Source organism: Zootermopsis nevadensis, unplaced genomic scaffold, assembly GCF_977971745.1.
Source record: "Zootermopsis nevadensis isolate Lab colony 2312 unplaced genomic scaffold, Znev_1.0 Znev_ptg000011l, whole genome shotgun sequence".
In the NCBI taxonomy this organism is placed as follows: domain Eukaryota; kingdom Metazoa; phylum Arthropoda; class Insecta; order Blattodea; family Termopsidae; genus Zootermopsis; species Zootermopsis nevadensis.
The window spans coordinates 3,516,232-3,536,673 of NW_028259143.1; the positions used below are offsets into that span (position 1 = coordinate 3,516,232).

Here is a 20,442-nt window from a genome sequence, read left to right on the forward strand (position 1 = left end):
ACATTACTACCAAGGACCACGAGGAAACCTAGTCACTTGGTTAACTTGGCAGATGAGAATATAATATTAAATAAAGAGGGTATGAGGTTATGGACTTCATTCATTTGGCTTAGTACAGACACATGCCCGAAATTACTTGTTTGTATTACCCTGCGGTCTGCATAAACTTCAAAATATTCACATTCTAAAAATGAAAAATGTTTAACGTATCCCTATAATTATCCGTTCATTACACCACTGATCAAATTACGAGATGCGAGTGGGTGGGTGAGTTAATTATGGCACGATATTTTAATGTTTCCATAAATTAAATTATATAATTATTGAAAACTGCATACCTGCCCTCTGAAAAACGATTTCTGAAACAATAGTCTATTTTAAATCAATATTATATTTAATATCTCAGTGAAAGTGCTTCCACCACAATACAAATATTAAAAATTGTGGTAGTATTTTATTATTCAACATTTGAATTCCATAATAATCGTCTAAAATGGCTAAGTAGTTATCGATTTCTCATACGAGGCGCGTCCCAAAAGTAAGTTTCCCACTCGTCCCACAGCTAGCAAACCTTATATTGCGCGAAGCGACTGTGCGTACGTGATAGAGCAATGACGTAGCATGGCACATGCACTAACGGCACTTCCCGCGTTCTCACAGTAGCATCGTTGCAGCTGTTGAAGATGGAGGTTCTTATTCCAGCTCCCGCCGACTGTGAAGTGCGGTCAGTGATAGCGCTAGGCCGCACACGGCTCGACGGACAGCAAGTCTCATGCAGGAGTTCAGCTGGGAGGTGTTTAATCATTCACCCTACAGCCCGGACCTCGCTCCCAGTGATTTCCATCTTTTCCTACACCTCAAGAAATTCCTGTCCGGTCAGCGTCAGCGTTTTGAGAATGACAGAGAGGCGGAGATGGTTGTCACACAGTGGTTCCAATCCCAGGCGGCAGACTTCTACGACACAGGTATTAAAAGTTGGTCCCACGGTATGACAAATGTCTCAATTCCGGTGGCGAATATGTTGAAAAATAGCTGGACACTTGCTGTATCTGTTGCAATAAATATTTCCATGAAATTGTGTTTTGTTTCTGTAAACGGCCCCAGGGAAACTTACTTTAAGGACGAGCCTCGTATAATAGCATGACCAATGGATCTACTGGGTAAGAAAATCTACTTTCTGGTAACTAAAGAGTACAAAGTGAGGTTGTATTTGCTTGGAAGTAACACAAAAGTGGAAATAAATTATAATTCTTATCTTTGGCACTACACAGTGACGTAACCTCTATACCAAGCTGTCGTATGGGAAAATAGTAATTTTCCCAGCTGAAATTTTGTCTTGATATAAGATTCGGTTCTGTTATAGCTTATTTATCATGGTTCTCTACAAGATATTTTTAAGATTGGAGCATTTCCAGTGAAACACTCCGAATGAAATAAAAGAGGAAAATATTTTGAGTAAGGCAAGGCAGAGTGATTTGGAGGAGGGTCAGATGAAAAATACGGTAGAGACAGCGGAGTATTATAGATTAGACAGGAGAGTTGTGTGGTCAGGTCGACAGATGGGTGGGCGCAGTGAGACAGTTGTAGCAACGATGGAACCTAAAGACGTATTGAGAAGCTAATTTGGATGTCGGCCAACCAGCAGAATCATCTTTCCTTCTGGAGTTTCAGATCCAGAATAAGATATCGCAGGGGATTTGTGGCACTAGAAGACAAGTAAGTCGGAGGGAAGTGTTCAGAGTGTAACATAACACGAGGGGGGCAGATATAGGATGTAACGAAAAAGACGATCTCACACATTCTGTTCAGTTGTGACCCTGATAATCGAAGATGAATATTATCAGGTACTGTTAATGCCTAAATAGGCTAAATTACCAGGCTATGAAATTAAAAGAAGGGAAAACAACAGGCAGATATTTCATTGTGATGTGTAACCGGTATCGTCCTATTTCTGTTTAGTGTGGTACTTATTTAGCAGACTGTACGTATTTCACAGCGAGGAATCCATCCTTAAAACATTGTAGAAAACTTAATATTATCTTACATACTTTTACCCCGTGTAGCTTTTACTAATAGGATTTTAATTCACACTTCGAAGCAGCTAAAATTCAAATTATAATTACAATTCCCGCCTGATACAATAATGTGTCGATTGTAGACAGTAAATCCGTATAGTTTTTGGTGTTGTTACCGACGTTTCGGAGAAACGTATCTTTCTTTTCCAGATTCAAATTAATGATAGTGATATGGGTTTTACAGAATCCTGACATCAAAAATTCGACGTTGAACCACAGCACAGTATTTAACATGATATCGACATTAATTTCAATCATATAAGAGTAATTATAAAACTAGCTTATATCCGTTTCGATGGTAATTTGCAGGGAGAGGCTAAATTTTTCGCTTCCAAGGGAAATGCGTAGTATTAAATTTCCGCTAAATTGGAATAAATAATCAGTTGTGAATTCTACTATCTGTACATCTCCTATAAATAAACAGTTGAATGTGCAATTAACTGTACAGGCCAATAATAGACCCAAATAATGAGTGTAATGCAGGACGTTTTATGTAGGGATTCCTGACACCACTACAGAACAGTTATGTTGGAAATCTTCCATTGTCTAAGGTTTGTTATGAACGACGTTTCGAGAGTTAATTTTTGTCCCGTCTTGAGGTGACTAGTTCTCGTTATAATCAGGAGGACCAAGGATGTCTGGCGTACAATTAATAATGATCTTTTTCGAAATGTTCTTTGATCAATAAGACTGAATTCAGATCATCTGTTCCGGGCATTATTCACAGACAGCAGAGCCAATCCGTCCTGTCTGTAGGCGTTAAGTTCCGTCAACTTCAAGAGGGAATAAAAATTGCATAAAGCTGAAAAAAACGCATTTTGAAGACGAGTCACAAAAATTTCGGACATAATATCCATCTTACGTGCATATTAAGTATTAAAGCAAGCTATATCCATGATTACAGATAGAGCGAATGCTTTTGAAAGATTTTCTTCAGAGGACGTCGCCGTTTTGTAAGCGCACGCTTTCAAGAAATAATGCTACCACTTAGAAACACGACGCAACATGAATCCGGGATGCATAATTCAAAGCAGCTATTACTCACACCATTCCGATTTTTGATAGAAAATTTTCAGAATCTCGGACTGCTACAGTGAGAAGTTAGGGATAAGGACGGCAGCCGAGCTGTCTACAACAGCAGTCGTTTCCCTTCTCGACAGAATATTGCATCATTTTATGCACAGTACAGTACATGCAAATCTTTCCGCCCTATCCCAAACCTTGAAAGCTTATAACAGCATGAAAATTACTTGTTCTTGTGGCTGGCTTTTTGTGGGTGTTCACATGATCTCTTGGCACATGAATTCATCACTCAGACGCCGGGCTACTGAATAAATGCTCCGCTCCTATTAAAGCAAAACCATGCGTATGAATTATAGATACTTAGTGAGATTTCAGGTTCTCATGACTTACCTCCGGGATGTCACGCCCAGTAGTCTGTAGAAATTTGCTGATGTTTCAGAGGTACTTACTTCCTCCATCGTCAGGGCGATCTATTATCGTCCTGATGATGGGGGCAATAAGCACCCCCAAAACGTCGATAAATTAATACGAGAATCCACGGCGCAATATTACAGAAGTCAGTAAACTTCAATAATTGATTTTTTTTGAGTATAAGTAGCATTAACTTCTTGAACACTCAGTTTAGATTCGTTTGTAAATTTTCAAATAATGATTGGATAAAAATATTTTATTTGTATAGACACCTATAATATGGAACTTGAATGAAAGATATTTATATTACAGAAATCGGTACCATGATGGATGGATGGACTGGTGTGTGTGGAGGTATGGCTGGTTACATGGACGGAAGGATTAAAAAATGCATTTTAATTGTGGGTGTAATGGTTACAAAAATTTTAACCAGAGTAGGAATGTAATTTTGAACAATTTCTCTTAAATAAAAGAACAAATTTTGGATTTGTAAACAACGATTCCTCTAGTCCTCAAGACACAAGGACACAAAATAAATCAAATGACTGTATGTGTGCCATGTGAACGTGCAACCAAAATTCGAACAAAGAAAAGTCGCTAATATTATGTATCATTATGCACTCCTCATACCGTGTTCTCCAGAGTTCCTGCACTCAGGTCTTCGTATTGCGCGCAGAGTAAATTAAGAATTTCGTACGATTTTCAGAATAATCGTCAATCATTTCCCTATACAGAACTAACTGAAAGCTATTTCTGGTGTTTTACTTTGATGTCGGAGATGAATTTATCTACACATTAGTTCGGAGAACTTCGTGTTAATCATTTCAAAAACTGAAGACAGTTATTCAGTGGCACCGTGCCAACTACAGACGTTATAAAATATTGAAACTGGTAGTCTATGAGGAATTATGAAGTGGAAGAGATATGACAGTATGAAATTTTATGAGCCCCATCATGTTGCGTGGTAATGTTAAGTTATTGGGTTTGAAGGTAAACACTTAAAATCGACTGTGTCTTACTTTACACATTGACCTAAAATGAAACGTTAGTACAAGTTAATGTATAGTCACCAGATTACAGGACAAATTCGTGGTAAAAAGATTTCTAGCAAAGCCTTCGAGGCTGTGGCAAAATTTACATCTCCAGGAAAATACTAAGAAATCTAAAGCAGGACCGCATTCACGAGGAAGTTCAAAACACGATAAATACAGCGAAGGCTCCATTCGCTTTGGAATATTTTATTTTGACGTATCCCATATAGAAACGCATTGAACTATAATTTTACTCTACAGATGAGGAACTTTGTGGTTCAGCCTACAGAACGTAAAATTCAAGAAACGTAAATAAAATATTTAGAAATATCACTAAATTAACAATACAACATAACACTAAAAACTAAGATATTTGGAAGAAGGCAAACATTGATTCAGTAAATGAAGGAATAGGTAATTACAGAAAAGATTATTAACTCACTTAAAGAGAATAAAAATAAATGTTCAATTAAAAACGTAACAGATAATTGAGAGGGAAAAATTCTTTATAAAATTCACAGCGATATAATTTTCATTTCTTGTCATTCATTCTTCAGAGTGAAACACTGCGAAACAGAAATCTTTATTCACATTAAAGTATCAGAGATTAAATAAAAGTAGAATTAATTTGAATTTTACATTGGAAAAACTCTAGAAAGCTCTGTAAAGTGCATCTTAGTTCTGTACGTGGCCATGGCGAAAATGTAGCTTGCATATAATTTGACTTCTCGACGGATTATTGACATTTCCCCCCAGAATCAGGAATTTATCTCTTGGGTACGTCATCCAGATTGACTCAGAACAAACTCCGTTAAAGTCGCACAGAGTTCTCATTCAGCGGAGGTTAAGTTGCTACAGCTTTAAGCTCACAACTCGACCTCTTCCTGTTTAGAGGTTGTGAATGCTCGGAGAATCACCTCCACTCCACCAGACGTCTTAATGGCGTGATGTTTAAAAGCACAGAGAAAGCCTTGCGTAATTAATCTAAGAGTCTGGCCTCTACGTTGACAATAAAATATCACTGTACTGTACAAATGCTATCCAGTCCGCCATCATTTGACGTTATTTAAACTTACTAAGACTGTTCGCCGTCATAACCTCCAGGGTTTTGCAGAATCCTCGGCAGAATGATAAAAACTGAGGTCTGCTTTTCCTCTTGGATTTCTGTCAACAAGAAAAGCAACAGACTACGAGTAGAGAGAAGAAAAGAGAAGAATACGGCAAACCAGAATGGGATGACAGAAACATAGACAAGGATGAATACTATACGTAGTGCGTGGTAAAAAGGAATAGAGTATGAAAGATTCAAATAGCGTGACACACCAACAGCAGCAATACTGACCGACACAAATTAACGTGTCTAGCAAGAAGGTGAACTCGTTCACGCGTAAAGAAACTGAATACTTTATACACCAAAAACTCTGGGTTGCCTGCCTGCCTGTGTAGAACATGGTGCCTGCCACGTTTTCATACAACAAATGTATCTTTAATGCTCAACACTGACGTGACAGTCACACCATGCCCCTCCACCCTCCCCTAAAAAGACACGCCCCTCTGGCTGTCACGTACACGTGGTAACATCGCCATAACTTTTTGCTAATGACAATGTAAAGAGTGTAGGACCATAATGGCTCTCCTAGGTAAAGGACTACACCATTCAAGACTGGAAACAAATGATTTCCAACAAGTTTTCCCTCTTTAAATTTTTCCGTATTTTGTCAAATAATAGTGTTTGCTAAGGCCCAGAACTTGTGGGACACCTGGATAACATTTACGATTATGTGTGTTTATTACGTTTGATTTTGCCCGTTAATAAATTTATAATTTTATCGAAATTAAGACTGCTTGCACAAAAATTAAAATCCCATTACGTGATAAATGCAACATCTAATAAAATTAATTAAAACAGAATGTTTTTGGACATACATTTCAAGTTCTTTTTATGTAATTGCTATTGAAAATACTTTAACGGAGTCTTGAAGACTCAATAACAACAAATTCACAGAAAAATCTACTTTCATGATAGACGAAATAAATGGTTCTATAGACATACGAATTGGTCCCCAAGCCTAACTCAGATTTGATTTCAGCTCAGATAAATTGGACTGAAACTTATTTCCACCATATATATCCCTTACATAAACAACAACAAAAAAAAGCTTATGAAGGAACCATCAAGGAAATGCAACTTATTTTTCTCCACTGCAACACAAGACAAGAAGAAAGCCAGTTTCTTATGAGAAGCAAATGCAAATATTCGCATCCCTTTATATGCGTATTATGTGACTTGACACATTCCATCTTTCGTTGCTGTTAAAATGAGAGGGTGAGGAGACGGAAACAAGGAAAAAGAAAAAGTGAGAGAGTAAACGAATATAAAGAATGAGGGAAAAGAAGATAGGGAAGACAGCGACCAGGATTATAAAAAGAACTCACAAAAGAAGCGAAGAAAAGTCCTCATTAATTTCGAGAGACGCGAGTAAGGGCGGTAAAATCCCCCTTGACTTTCGCTCCAAACGCCTCCTTTTTTCACTCTCTCTACCAACTTCGAGAGTGCTTTCTCTCTCTCTCTCTCTCTCTCTCTCTCTCTCTGTGTTCGTGCATTTCTCTCCTCTCTCTCCGTGCTGAACCAAAACGGTGAAGTTGCGGTTTGTAAGGTTGCGAACACAGCTATAGGAAGACTTAATTAAAAATCACAAATTGAAATTCTGAAACCTGGCGATGTAGACGTCTCACTCGTTCAAACGGAGGAGAGGAGCGGCTTTTACATTTTTAGAAGCTCTCGCGAAAGCTACGTTCGGAGAGAACCGCTAATTACACGTATTTCCAGCCAGAGCGAAAACAGTAGAAAAATTGTGTCATTACACTTATAAAGAGACGGAATGCGAGTTGATGAGGCATTTTTTTTTTTACGTAGGCCCTAAATGCGAGGAACAGCCTGACTAATGAATGTGCAATCTGAAAATGTAAATTATGTATCTCTACTTTATTTAAATCATTTATATAGGACACGTTTCTTGTACGTAAAAAAAAACACATTTAGACCTATTTCTTATAGAAGGCTTTAAAGTTAAAATGGAATAAGTGTTCAAGCTTCCTAGATAATGACATCTGCAATCTCTCTTCTACCTCCAAGTCTAACTTTTGAGGTCACATACAGAACGAGATTCTAGACAGATTTTTCTAATTTACTCATAATACTGTTAAATCTCATTTTCCATAGTTGCTAGAATTTCGCTAAGGACGTTAACAGCGTGTTAACACCAGCCACTCTTACAATCCGTATTTACATTTCACGTATCGATGTTATTCTGGGCTGTAGCCATGTGCACTTGCAAGGTGACATGAATGTCCCTCCGATACCTACCTGCCTGAATGTCTACAAGGCCTCACAACCCAGAATTTCGACATCTTTGCCACCGTGACAACATAAAATCTTATTAGGTATACAGTTTTCCCCTTTTATTAATAATTATTGAAAAATATTTTTTATTTATAAATAATAATAATAATGTTAAATACATTAATGTGAGTTAAATTTTGTCCATATAAGGCACAATTTATTCTTTAGTTGCAATCCATTCTAACAAATATCGTTTATATTATTTTAACATCACATCTCTTTGGACGACAATCAGCTTATAAACTTAGAAGTAAAAGGACTTTTATATTCCAAGTCATCGACATACCCTACTAACATACAATGATCAGAGTTCACCTGTTCTGTGATTACAGCTTTAAAAATCCATCAAAGATTCTACATTAATAGCCTGTTTAAGTATACAAGTTTGTATGTATCGGGTTCCTAAAACAATCGTATTTTTCGAAACTTTCTCTTAGTTTCGGTATCGAATTCCGATATTATTCAAAAAGCCTAAACCAAGACTGGGATGAAGATAATAGTCTAAGTTTATGAACAGGAACATAAGAAAAATATCGGTTTTACAAACCACACTATCATAAACGTAACGAGTTTTTGCTTACGAATGTTACAGCAGACTTTAAGTGTCTCTTTCCAGTTCACAAATACTCTCCTAAGTTATCGAAATGAGTGTTAAAACAATCGGTCATTTATAACAAATCTTATTACAGAAAGATACGCAAAATAAGATAGACACATGCACATGAAACAAAATCATTTAATGCTAATTTCCTTGCCATGAAACAACAGACGTCTGCAAACATTGTCAAAATTCAAAGGTGGCTGTAATTCTATCTAAAGCAGACTAAAACCCTACCGGCGGATGGATCCACTCTAGCTCAGTGATGAACATGGCCGAACTTCGAAATAATATTTGCACTAAATATGAGATCACAGATATTTAAGACTAAATTGAGTCATTAAGAAGGGATACGACATGTTGAAAGATAATTTAATTACTTACTATAACTATTGTGCGTGCCCTTATATCTTCAGATTTTTAATAAAAAGTTAGACATTCTTTCCGACAGACATAAAAAAACTTGTTTTAAATTTTTATTTTCAAATATATCCATTGGATATTACATGAAATTATGTTTCACACTGAAAATAGGTCACTGCTAACTGAATTTAAAATGTGTATAATGGATAAATCAATATAACAGGGTGAGAAAGAATATTTATGTGCTCTTAAATGAGCATTTATGGACAAAATCAGTCACAAAATGTATCAATGAAATATACATCATGTGTAAGGAATAGCTGGGTTAGAACATTCAACATTTATCTCAAATTCAACATTAACTGTATAGTCAAAATTAAATTGAAACGAATTATGATCCAAACATTTTAGCCGTCATCGAATTGAACTGGTGTTAGTAAGACATATGTATCGTAATATATTTTTAGTATTTCTTCAGACAGTTGTTGACAAGTATCTGCACATCTAACGTTCACTTATCAATCAGAGTTTCCAGTTCCAAACTGAGCTTAATTTCAGTGTATTTTTATACTGCCATGTTGTCGGTGCACAAATTTAAATCGAAAATATTACCTTCAAAATAGTTTAATTTTTTGTTACTAAAAGTGACACCCCTCTGTCACAAATCGCAACTCCGCACTGGATCAGATAAACGGGAAGATGAAATATTCTGAGCTGGTTGGTAATATTAAAACCCCACATTTTATTTGGTTTTCAACTCTTCCTGAACGCAGTTTTAATCTGTTATTAATGTACATAACTGAACGCGTTCACTTATCAGCTCAAACAAATAATTGCCATTTCCCTCGAAACGGATGTTGAATTAAAACAAATAAGTAAGATCTCAATTTCTCGCTTTGGTGAGTATGAAGATGGCTGTCTTCTGGTTTGTAGCGCCGTGTAGTCTGTTGAAGTTTACCAACCTTTCAAAAATCCTTGTTGCCTACTCATCAGGTTCCTGGAACGTCGGTAAACTTACACAAGACATTCATGGCGCCACAACCAAAAACTCAGAAATTTTCATTTCTTTAAAGTAAATAAAAGGGAATATTTTAAAACTGAAATTGTAAGAAATACAACAGAGAGCAGCTTAACATCGCAATTATCACTGTGTCTCTTTACAAGAGGCTTCTTTCGTACATCGGCAACCACGCACTGGCAGCGTTTCTAAATTATTTTCAGTCTTTGTCTGCTTCTTATGGTTATATATTTCTCCACTTTTCCTTTAAGTCACACAATGAAACATCAAAGAGAATGCAGCGGATTAGTCTTTTGAAGCCGAAGCTCGTCTAAATAATAATTAAGAACTCAGTCCGTACCCCAAAGAAAACACAAGGCGTGACCATTACAAAGATAAATTGGTTGATGCTGTTTGAGGAAGTAATCGCTGTTAGCACACTGAGAATCATACAAAAGCCATTAATACAAAATTTTGAGTTATTTATTGTTAAAGTAGTCGGTATACATACTTACCACTGAGCTTCAAACTATTAAGAGTTTGGTATACAAGAAATTAACTAGTGTTAAATACCGACTATTTATGCGACCTTGCATTAAATTCTCCACAAAGTTCCTGGAAAATTTGAAGTTAGGGCGAAAGGAATTATTTGATATCTTGTTTTCTGCTTTAAAAAGTACACAACAAAAACATATTTTCACGTGTTTATTTCTCGTTGGAAGTTAGAAATCTCTAAGCAGATTACATTTCAACAAACTATATTGGACGACATAACTGTGATCATAACAATTCCTACTGGAGCCAATAACACACAATACTAATCTGTAATGCTTACGTTAAGTTTATATGTATTGCACTTTGCAATTGTCTAAGGTAAATTTTGTCAAAACACAAAGAGAAATCAGTTACATTTATATAATGATATTATAAAATGGTACAGATGTTCATACAAAATTGTAGTCGGAGAAGAAAAATATATAATTTGGAAGACATAAACGTAAGCAGGATGATAATATTAAAACGTGTCTTACAGAAACTGGAAGTAATGATAAATTTATGGGTTTCATAAAAACTGGAATATTTCTTTACCAGCTGTCAGACGTGTTCGTAAGAAGGGAGTCTTTCTCAAAGATACGCAAGCATTAGTATTTAAAACAGGATCCTACTAAGGAAACAGTTAATTTTGGGTCAATATTATCTGCTAATTCTTAAACTTCCATCCTCGCCTTCCTGTATTTCACAACTTTCCTAATGAACAATATGAATCTATAACGAACAATTAAACCACACATTTAAAATACACAAACAATTAAACAACTACAATTTAAAAATGCACAGAGTCTTGTATACAAAGTTATTTTGTAAAGATAATCATTTCGAATACATTACTTTATGTTTCATCAGACAAAGATAAAACGTACGAAACAGAACGCACGGCAGAAATTCTGAAAAGCACGCTAAGGCTCTAAGACTCTCTTCCCCACACAAAAGTCCCCTGATACACTTCCGCCATCTGTCGTCAGCTTCCTGAATAAGAACCCATCTCTCCAGTTTTACTTTTATCCTCGTGCCTTCGGCCTTCCCGTTCAATCAAATCCACCCATTCTGCCCTTCTCAGTGAATCTGCCGTTTTGTTTCGCAGACTGCCTATGCTCCAACAATTTCAGGGGCAATTTCCAACTACAGCTTACAGAAACCCCAGTTTTGTTGTGCTGGATATAAAATGCAGTCTTCTGCGCTGTAACACATTGCAATTTTGGATGAAACTTCTGACGTTTCGAGCAAACATACTGTCTTCATCTTCGGTATATGATGATAATGTTGTCAGTAGGTAACTTCGAAACACTGAAAACTTTATCGCGTATTGTACCATGAAATCCTGAAAATATTAATCAGAGACTCTGATATAAGGACTGAGAAACTAAGCCGGTAACTTCGAATACAAAACGCACTGCTACACATTTAACCATGATATTTTGTACAAAACTAGTGTTCAGGACGCAAGTTCCAAAAACCCATACATATATATATATATATACGTACATAATCTAAATCAGTAAATATCGACGTTGAATTTGCTGTTCTCATGGCGGTGAGCACGAAGATGTCTTCTGGGTTGTAGCGCCGCGTAGTCTGGTATAAGTTTACGGACGTTTCAGAGGCACTTGCTGCAACCATTACAGAGGACAACGGTCTTCAGTGAACACTCCTTTACAGGGAACGTAAGAAGAAAGAGATGCAGAGAAGGGTCACCAAAGTTAGCTGTGTCACGAGAGTCCCAAAGACTCACACTCACACCGGAGCAAAAGTAGCACTGCTTTGGCAACATTTCCCCGTAGATAAACAACAAACACACGTAGTTGAAGTTTAAATAATTTAAAACTTCTCAGTGCCGAGGCAGTTAAATTGCCCGTCACCCACGAAGCTTGTGAAGCAGTACGCCCTGGGGCACAAGGACAGATGCAAAGTAGATGGGGGAGGAAGTTCTCTGGAATTTTCCTCATTTGCATGACAATCATTCAATGTCAATGCAACTGCCTGCCCAGCGGAATTTATTGAGCTATTATCTTTGGAAATCAGTGACAATTCCTTCCATCCACTGACCTGGAGCTTGATTGTTCAAACTGTAGGGTGCAAACATGGGGTCGTGAAAGAGGGATGAAAGATTAATTTTGGGATGAGATATTGAAAATTAACTTCTGAAAGAATCAAGAATCTCTAGATGAATAATTCCCATTAGTAGGCAATAAATATATTATATTAATAATTTATTAAAATGTGATCTACTTAAATATGACGATCTACTTAAGTTATTCTGAAATAAAATAAGAATACAAATAATATATTTATATGGAGAGTTTAGCAAAACGAATTACTCAGATCAAGATAAATCCACCTGCTTTTATGTCGGGTTGCCATGTTGGTGATTCTAAAGGAACAACATGGTTCTATTCCTTATGTTCTAATTAACAACGCTGTCAGTAGCTCAGACTAGACAGTCAGATTACACTATCATTTAAGCAGACTTTACAAATACAAATCACCAACATACTGCATTATTTTGCAGTACTAAACTCTGATAGTCTGTGCAAACTTTTGACAAACTGACCTGGACGTTTTCGGCGCCTTCCTAACTGGTAATACTGGTGTGCCTATTAGCTTCGCCGTGTCTAATTGTCCGTCCGTATTCAATAGCTCGAGAACAGTTGAAAGGATTTTTTGAAATATGGGTTTTACTAAAACTTGTAAACAGATTCGAATTTCGGTTCCCATAAGACACAATTAACGGAACTACTAACATAACCCCCGTGTGTGTGTGTGTGTAGGGACAAAGAATCACTCTGTTTTACCCGATCTACCTACCTTGGTGAACGAGAATATCTTATACATACTTCATAAACTAAAAAAAAAACAGCTATCTGATCTTTCGTGTTTATTTACTTTAAGTAATAAAAATTATCATTCGATTAATTTACCTCATCTGTGCGATGCTGCATGCTTTCAGATGCTGGATCTTTGTCAGACAACAACCGCAGGTGCAGTTTCCTACCTAGTTTACGCACAAAGCAAAATATTGAGGGATATGCAAATTTCTAAAGCATGATTTACATATTCGAAACTGTAGTCATGTTTGGTAGAAGCAATTACTATCCTCGTAGGGTGCTAAGAACAAACTTCATCTCACAACACATATTCTGTAGAGCACAAATACCAGTTTCTCCTTTCGTTCTCCATTGCAGTTGGAACACATTCCCAGACCAACACAACACATCGTATCAGGACATAAGAAGGAAATCATATGAAATCAAACACTGTAAGGAAAGATTCTCGTGGTCTCCATGATAAGACAGACAACTACGCAAATGAATGATTGTTGTGAACAAATAAAACACACGAAGTAGGTTCCTTCTTGAGACATGGACAGACACTAACTGCCTTTGTGGAATCTGGAGGCTTATTAGAATGCTCACAAGAGCGCGCCACTGTAAAATGTCATCAAAGAGATGTGGTTTATTATTTAGAATATGTAAAAAGTTCAAGAATCTGGGAATGAAAAATAATAAATCAGAATTACGTGCACGAATTCTTGCTATCATTCGCGTTTAAAACATTGTCTCACATAATTCTATCTATAAAAGTAATAATTAAAAATATACAAAACTACAATTATACCTGTTTTGTTTTTTTGTAAGGGTATGAAATTTTGTGTGTGGAAATAAAGGAATAACAGAGATCTAAATATATTTCATACTCTGGCTAAGCAACATGCAGGCTTGAACTTTAAACATGCAGAGAAATCTAGTGTTTGCGCTTTAGCTGTCGACATTTTCGCATATCCACGGTTTTATTCACGAATGACGAGGAATATCAACATCCCATCCGCGGTCACGCAGAGCAACTGAGTTTCACTGATTCGCCCCATCATTTTGACTCCGGTGACTACAAATTAATGTGTCTCGTGGTGAATCAGTCAGAATATCTACGAGCCTTTACACGTTTTCGATATACGCGGCGATTTGCAGGAACGCAACCACCGCGTATAACGAGAGTCACCTGTAGTCTGTAACTAACTAAAGGAACAACCAGCTCTTGTGTTCAAATAATTTAACATCCGCTTTGTTTCTAAACTTTGTCCTCAGCTCAGAACACATTTCAAAGGCGTTTTTAAACATCCGGCGAATAACACCCGAATTAGACTAGAAGCCAGGACGCGTTGTAACTTCAGATCCGAGGATGTCGTCTCGACCTGCGTGCTCGATGTCCAGTGGCGAGAGTCTGGACTCATGCGAAATGTGATGCTGATAGCAAACGGAACGCAGGGGGGCAACAATTACGTCACGAAACTTTCGGAGTGAATCCCTCCAGGGTACTCTGTCATACTACTATCCCATGCACACAGATGTAGACCAACTTTAAAATTGGAATTACCAAGAGCTTCCCGTCTGTAGCATGTATACAACCCCCTCACCCCCATCTAACCCTTCCACCACACCACATAATGGTATTCAAACAGAATTATTTTTGTACACACAATACCTTCCTTTTTAATCAATATTTGTTGTGTATAACGTAGCGTTAGATTTACTCGCAAAAAAATTCATAACTGAACGCCTTTCTACAAAACAAGTACCTCGCGAATCTTTTCTCAGTAATTCTCCTTCACAAGGGTTCGACCCTTGGCAGAGATCGAGCTGTTACATTTCGTCACAACATCCAGACCGACAATGAGATCGAGCTACCTTTTATCGGTTTAAGGAGCAATATTGATCACCCCTGTCCATCTGTTGCATAGGTCTACACTTATAGCGTTTTACCTACAACTAGCCTGGAGATAGTTAACGACATGCTTTCGAGTTCATAAAACATTCCTTTCACAGTGAACCAAAAGTACAGAACAGTTCGAGCTGAACCAACTTCTTGCGCGAGGCTTTGTTTTGTGGGTGAAGGTGTTCAGTTTTACTTTGCCTTGGATATACAAAAAAAAAAAATCTTTCTCTAAAAAGAACAAGAGATAAAGTTTTTAGCTGTTTTGCTGAGGGGTAAGGAAAACTATCATTTCTAAACCACTAGCTGTTCTTGGCAGAATCAATTTTGATGTTGTTCATCCCCTAAATTTTCTAGCTCATCCTTATTACGCCATACAAGAACTAAGAGGTTTTATCTTCTGAAATAAGAGGGTAAAATCAACAAGAAACGTGCAACAAACCACAAAGCTTATCACACACTGGCAAACCACTTACACGGCAGACTTAAGAAGCTTACAAAGAAGTCGATCCATAGAGGAGAGAATAACCACCCCCACCCCCACCCCACCGCGTGTTATATATAAAGTTTTTGTTACTGACTACGAAAAGTAAGGCTGTAGGTAATATATATTATTTAGTATGTTGTAATCATGAAACATTGCAGAACGCCCGGGAACTTTTTATCGAAGCGTCTGTATATGAAACTGAATGAAGGGAAAATAAGAAAGAAGGAACGTGGAAAACATGCAGAAAGTTTTACATACATGTTTCTCTGAGGGGGAACGCTAGATAAATGTTAGCTCTATAGAAACTTGCATAAGTAGATACTCTTAAAAAAGAAGAAGGGGGGTGGGGGGGGGGGGGGGAACCCACAGAATTCGATTGAAAAATATCGAATATATAAAATATATACAGCTTTACGGTGTTGTTGTTCTGGACTGTGAAGTCGTATAGATTCATACTCACAAACGTTTCGGTGAAACATATTGTATCATCTTCAGAGCTAGTTCCCCCCCCACCCCACACACACAGACGGCGTCACAACAGAAAACAAAGTCTTCACCCTTCGTGAAAGCCTCAAATAACACACTTTTGACATTTTATTAACATCAAGTAGATATTCTATTGTCTCATCTCTTTTTTTTAAAATTTACGTTTTATAATCTGAGGTTATTATATACGAATACACTGGATCAAATGATATTAGAAGATGGTTATGAATTACAAATAGATAATAATGCGGAAGAGGATAAACGTGACGTGCACGTTACTGATAATGTCGGAGTGTTTTCTTTGAGGTACGGGCAGAATTCTTAAACATTTATTAGACAAGCTACGAATTCAGGAATTTAAAAAGAAATGTAAACTGTCGCCTCTTAAGTAACACAATCCTTAACATTAAAGTTTAAAATCAAACTTCGTCTCTAGAATCAGGCTAAAACTATTCATGTAAATACAAAAGACGTTAAATGTGGCTATAAAACGTCACATAATTTTTAGAAACACGGAGTATGTAAATGCGAATATTTTGGGTTAGGTTCGTTGTATTGTGTGCAAAGGAGAAGGAATGAGTGTCTGTTTTGAAATATAAAACCCAATAAATTGCATATATCGTTGCAGTAGTGAACGCTACGTTTTACGACGTCTCGAGAACATAATAAACAAAGCAAAGTGTATATTGGAACAACAGCCAGACAAAATTATCAAGTTGAAACCGGTACGAAAAATCTCTTATAACACTGCTCACATTACAAAATAAAACTAGTAAATGGAATAAGTCGGCAAGAAATGTAGTCACACGTTTTTCATAGAAAATGAGACAAAGCTGGCGCTGCTTTGAACAGCAATCCTCAATTTCGCTATGCGTCGGCACACCTAAATGTCAAATTGTGCGTGTTCCTTGACATTTGCAATCAGGTGGAATCAGAGGCAGCTTTCGAAGGGCTGTTAACTTAAGTTTCGCGAGGTTACACCCTGAAGAATAATCTCCCTGTACACAACTGGCAGGAGACTATTTAACACCAGGAATGCGCAGACTCAGTAACTTTATTACATTTTATTTAAATCAGAAAGCTTTTTAAAATACTGTATCATGTATATTTTAAGGCTATATACAATTTTTAATGAAATGAACACTAAATATTCTCTCTATATTTTGTTGAACTTAAAATCTTCATTCAAAGAGCACTTAAAAGCTATTAAAAAATCCGACGTAATTGAGAGAAATGGAAATTTTTACGTGTCACTCAGTACTTAACAGTTTACGAGAAGCCCATTTTACAGTCTTCACAGCAAGTACTTTCAATAGGAAATAGCGGACGAAGATTTTGAGTTCAGTCGGCAATACAAAGGACGTCAGACAGGAACGACCCGGATAAAGCATGGATCTGGCTCTCTCTTCTCACGACCTGTGAGCTCTGTGGAGCAGAAGGTTCTCCTATCAACGTGTGTATAGTGCAGTTCAGATATACAGCAACGATAAAATCTCGATCCTTTTCCTGGAAAAGTAATAGCTGGTAGACGTATAAAAAAGTAAGAAACGTTATAAGCTTGAAGCTAGTTGTGTTAAGGCCGACTGTTACACATTTCCAACTATCCACGTTTTGTGCGAATGATTCCGATGCGCGTTCAATAAATGGGCCAACAAAAATTACGAACCCTTTAAAAACCGGTGGTTATCCCGTGCGGAAGACGTTTCTACAAAGCCCGTTCATTGCTATGTACAATAGTTACAACAGTACGTTCAGGTCTGAACAAAAATATTTTAATTAATTAGTGTACTTGGCGTTATTAGTGAAATTTAATAAAACAACCCAAATTTCAAAACGTACATTATCATGTCATATGAAGATATAAATAAATTCGTGGACAGAGAGTAATTCGACAAATATTGCACATAATGAGACGACATGCCATATTATATACACCATTCAAAGCGTGCTGTTATTGGTTTATTATTTATAGTGTTCTGTCTGATGACAGGTTCATATGAACAGGATCCTTCCATCCTTTTCTCGGACTGGGACCTGTTCTTATACGTTCTTGGCAGATGATCCAGAAGTGGTTTGCCATTGCCTTCTTCTGTGTGTGAGTGGAGTAATTGTTGGGATGCCACGGAGAAACCGGGGAAGCCCCTGGAGGAAAACTCCGTGATGCCTAGACCACGGCCTTGCCCAACACAAGTTATAAATTTGAGTACCACCGGAAATTGAACCCGGGACCCCAGGCTTACAAGGTTAGTGTTCTGACCGCTCAAGTATATTTCAATAATATACTGTGCAAAAGTGGGTGTGTATGATCTGTTATGAAATTTACAAACTTTTCTAACCTAAGATGAATGTAGTTAACCCTAAAGTAAAATATTTCGAAGGGAGGAAAACAGATGCGTCTTGGTTTATCTGATTTTTGTTTGATACAGACAGATTACATAGACGACAAAACTTTAAATTATCTTTTTGTTGGAGTTCATGAACTCTACAATGGTGCGATAAAAGGGGAATTGTTAGTTGTTTATGTCAAATATGCGCCTTCCGAAATTATTTTGAATTTAAAAAAATATTATGCCTTAAGTTTCTGTGACAATTAATAGAAAGCAGATCGCAACTGGACAAGACAGTTTAGATTCTCGACGTTTCTTTACTCAGATAAATAAAACCTTCATATTAAAAATGTGTCTAAACGAATCTGCTTTCAGCTTCTGGATTGTTCAAACAATGTTTAAGGAGAGTAAAAGTAATGCAGACAGCAAATGAAATTGTCGGTGCCACTGCAAAGAGTAAAACTTTCTTATGACTGGCCCCATTTTAGGTTCTGAAAGACTTAAAACAACTGTTTATGTGAAATTTTAAACGCAAATTTAAAGAGATAAAAAATTTCATACGATATATTTCGTCAAAGTAGCAGTTGCAAAAATTTTATGTTTATGATCTATTGAAAAGATTATAAAATTTGAATAAGTTAACAACATTTCATTTAAATTTTGTTCAAGTAGTAACTTCCCTTCCTTTCTTCTAATAAACATTTTTAAAAAAACATTAATCTCGTCTTCCGCGCGTGTTAGATGTCTCGCCAATTTCTCCTAATATTTGGTGAAGAGTACAATTTACAAAGTTCGCCCCTTTCATGAAAAACCTAACGCTACGAAACAGTAACTAAGGTCTACTTGTACCTCACCCTTGTTTCAGAGAGTAATTACACACACATGTACGTGCCTTCATTCAACCCCGAGGGACATACGTGCATTCTATTCCCTTACCTACAAATGAGGAAATTAAGAAAACACGTTCCTGCGATGCAACGGATAAATCCGCTACATTCTTCTACAGACAGACTGAAGGGGTGGAAATATACTCACGTTACAAAGCAATGACGCACACTACGTGGATATTACTGAAGGCATTCTAAGTATATTATTGTTGCTAATAATCCTGACACTATCTTGGTAGTGAATTTTGTTTTGTTATACGAGGCGCGTCCCCAAAGTAAGTTTCCCACTCGTCCCACAGCTAGCAAACCTTATATTGCGCGAAGCGACTGTGCGTACGTGATAGAGCAATGACGTAGCATGGCGCATGCACTAACGGCACCTCCCGCGTTCTCACAGTAGCATCGTTGAAGCTGTTGAAGATGGAGGTTCTTATTCCAGCTCCCGCCGACTGTGAAGTGCGGTCAGTGATAACGCTAGGCCGCACACGGCTCGACGGACAGCAAATCTCCTGCAGGAGTTCAGCTGGGAGGTGTTTAATCATCCACCCTACAGCCCGGACCTCGCTCCCAGTGATTTCCATCTTTTCCTACACCTCAAGAAATTCCTGTCCGGTCAGCGTCAGCGTTTTGAGAATGACAGAGAGGCGGAGATGGTTGTCACACAGTGGTTCCAATCCCAGGCGGCAGACTTCTACGACACAGGTATTCAAAAGTTGGTCCCACGGTATGACAAATGTCTCAATTCCGGTGGCGAATATGTTGAAAAATAGCTGGACACTTGCTGTATCTGTTGCAATAAATATTTCCATGAAATTGTGTTTTGTTTCTGTAAACGGCCCCAGGGGAACTTACTTTGAGGACGCGCCTCGTATATTCTATAATTTTATTTACAAATAATACGACCGTCAATAGATAATCGAAACCGGTACCTTCCCATTTGAAGTCTAGAGCTTTTCCGCTATACCACATTGCTCGATGTCACTTCAGCTGAACTTACATTTAGGGGAGAAATCTATTGCGTCATGAAAGGATGTGAGATTAATATGAGGAATCTGATAAATTCTGCGAAGAAGAAATTGTTGAACAAAC

At 37.3% G+C, this 20,442-nt stretch overlaps 1 long non-coding RNA gene across 1 annotated transcript in view; it reads right to left on the reverse strand.

The window, feature by feature from the left end:
- LOC110831525 (uncharacterized) overlaps positions 1 to 20,442 on the reverse strand; it is a 411,921-nt gene that overhangs the window by 252,246 nt on the left and 139,233 nt on the right. The gene's annotated exons all lie outside the window — the stretch shown is intronic.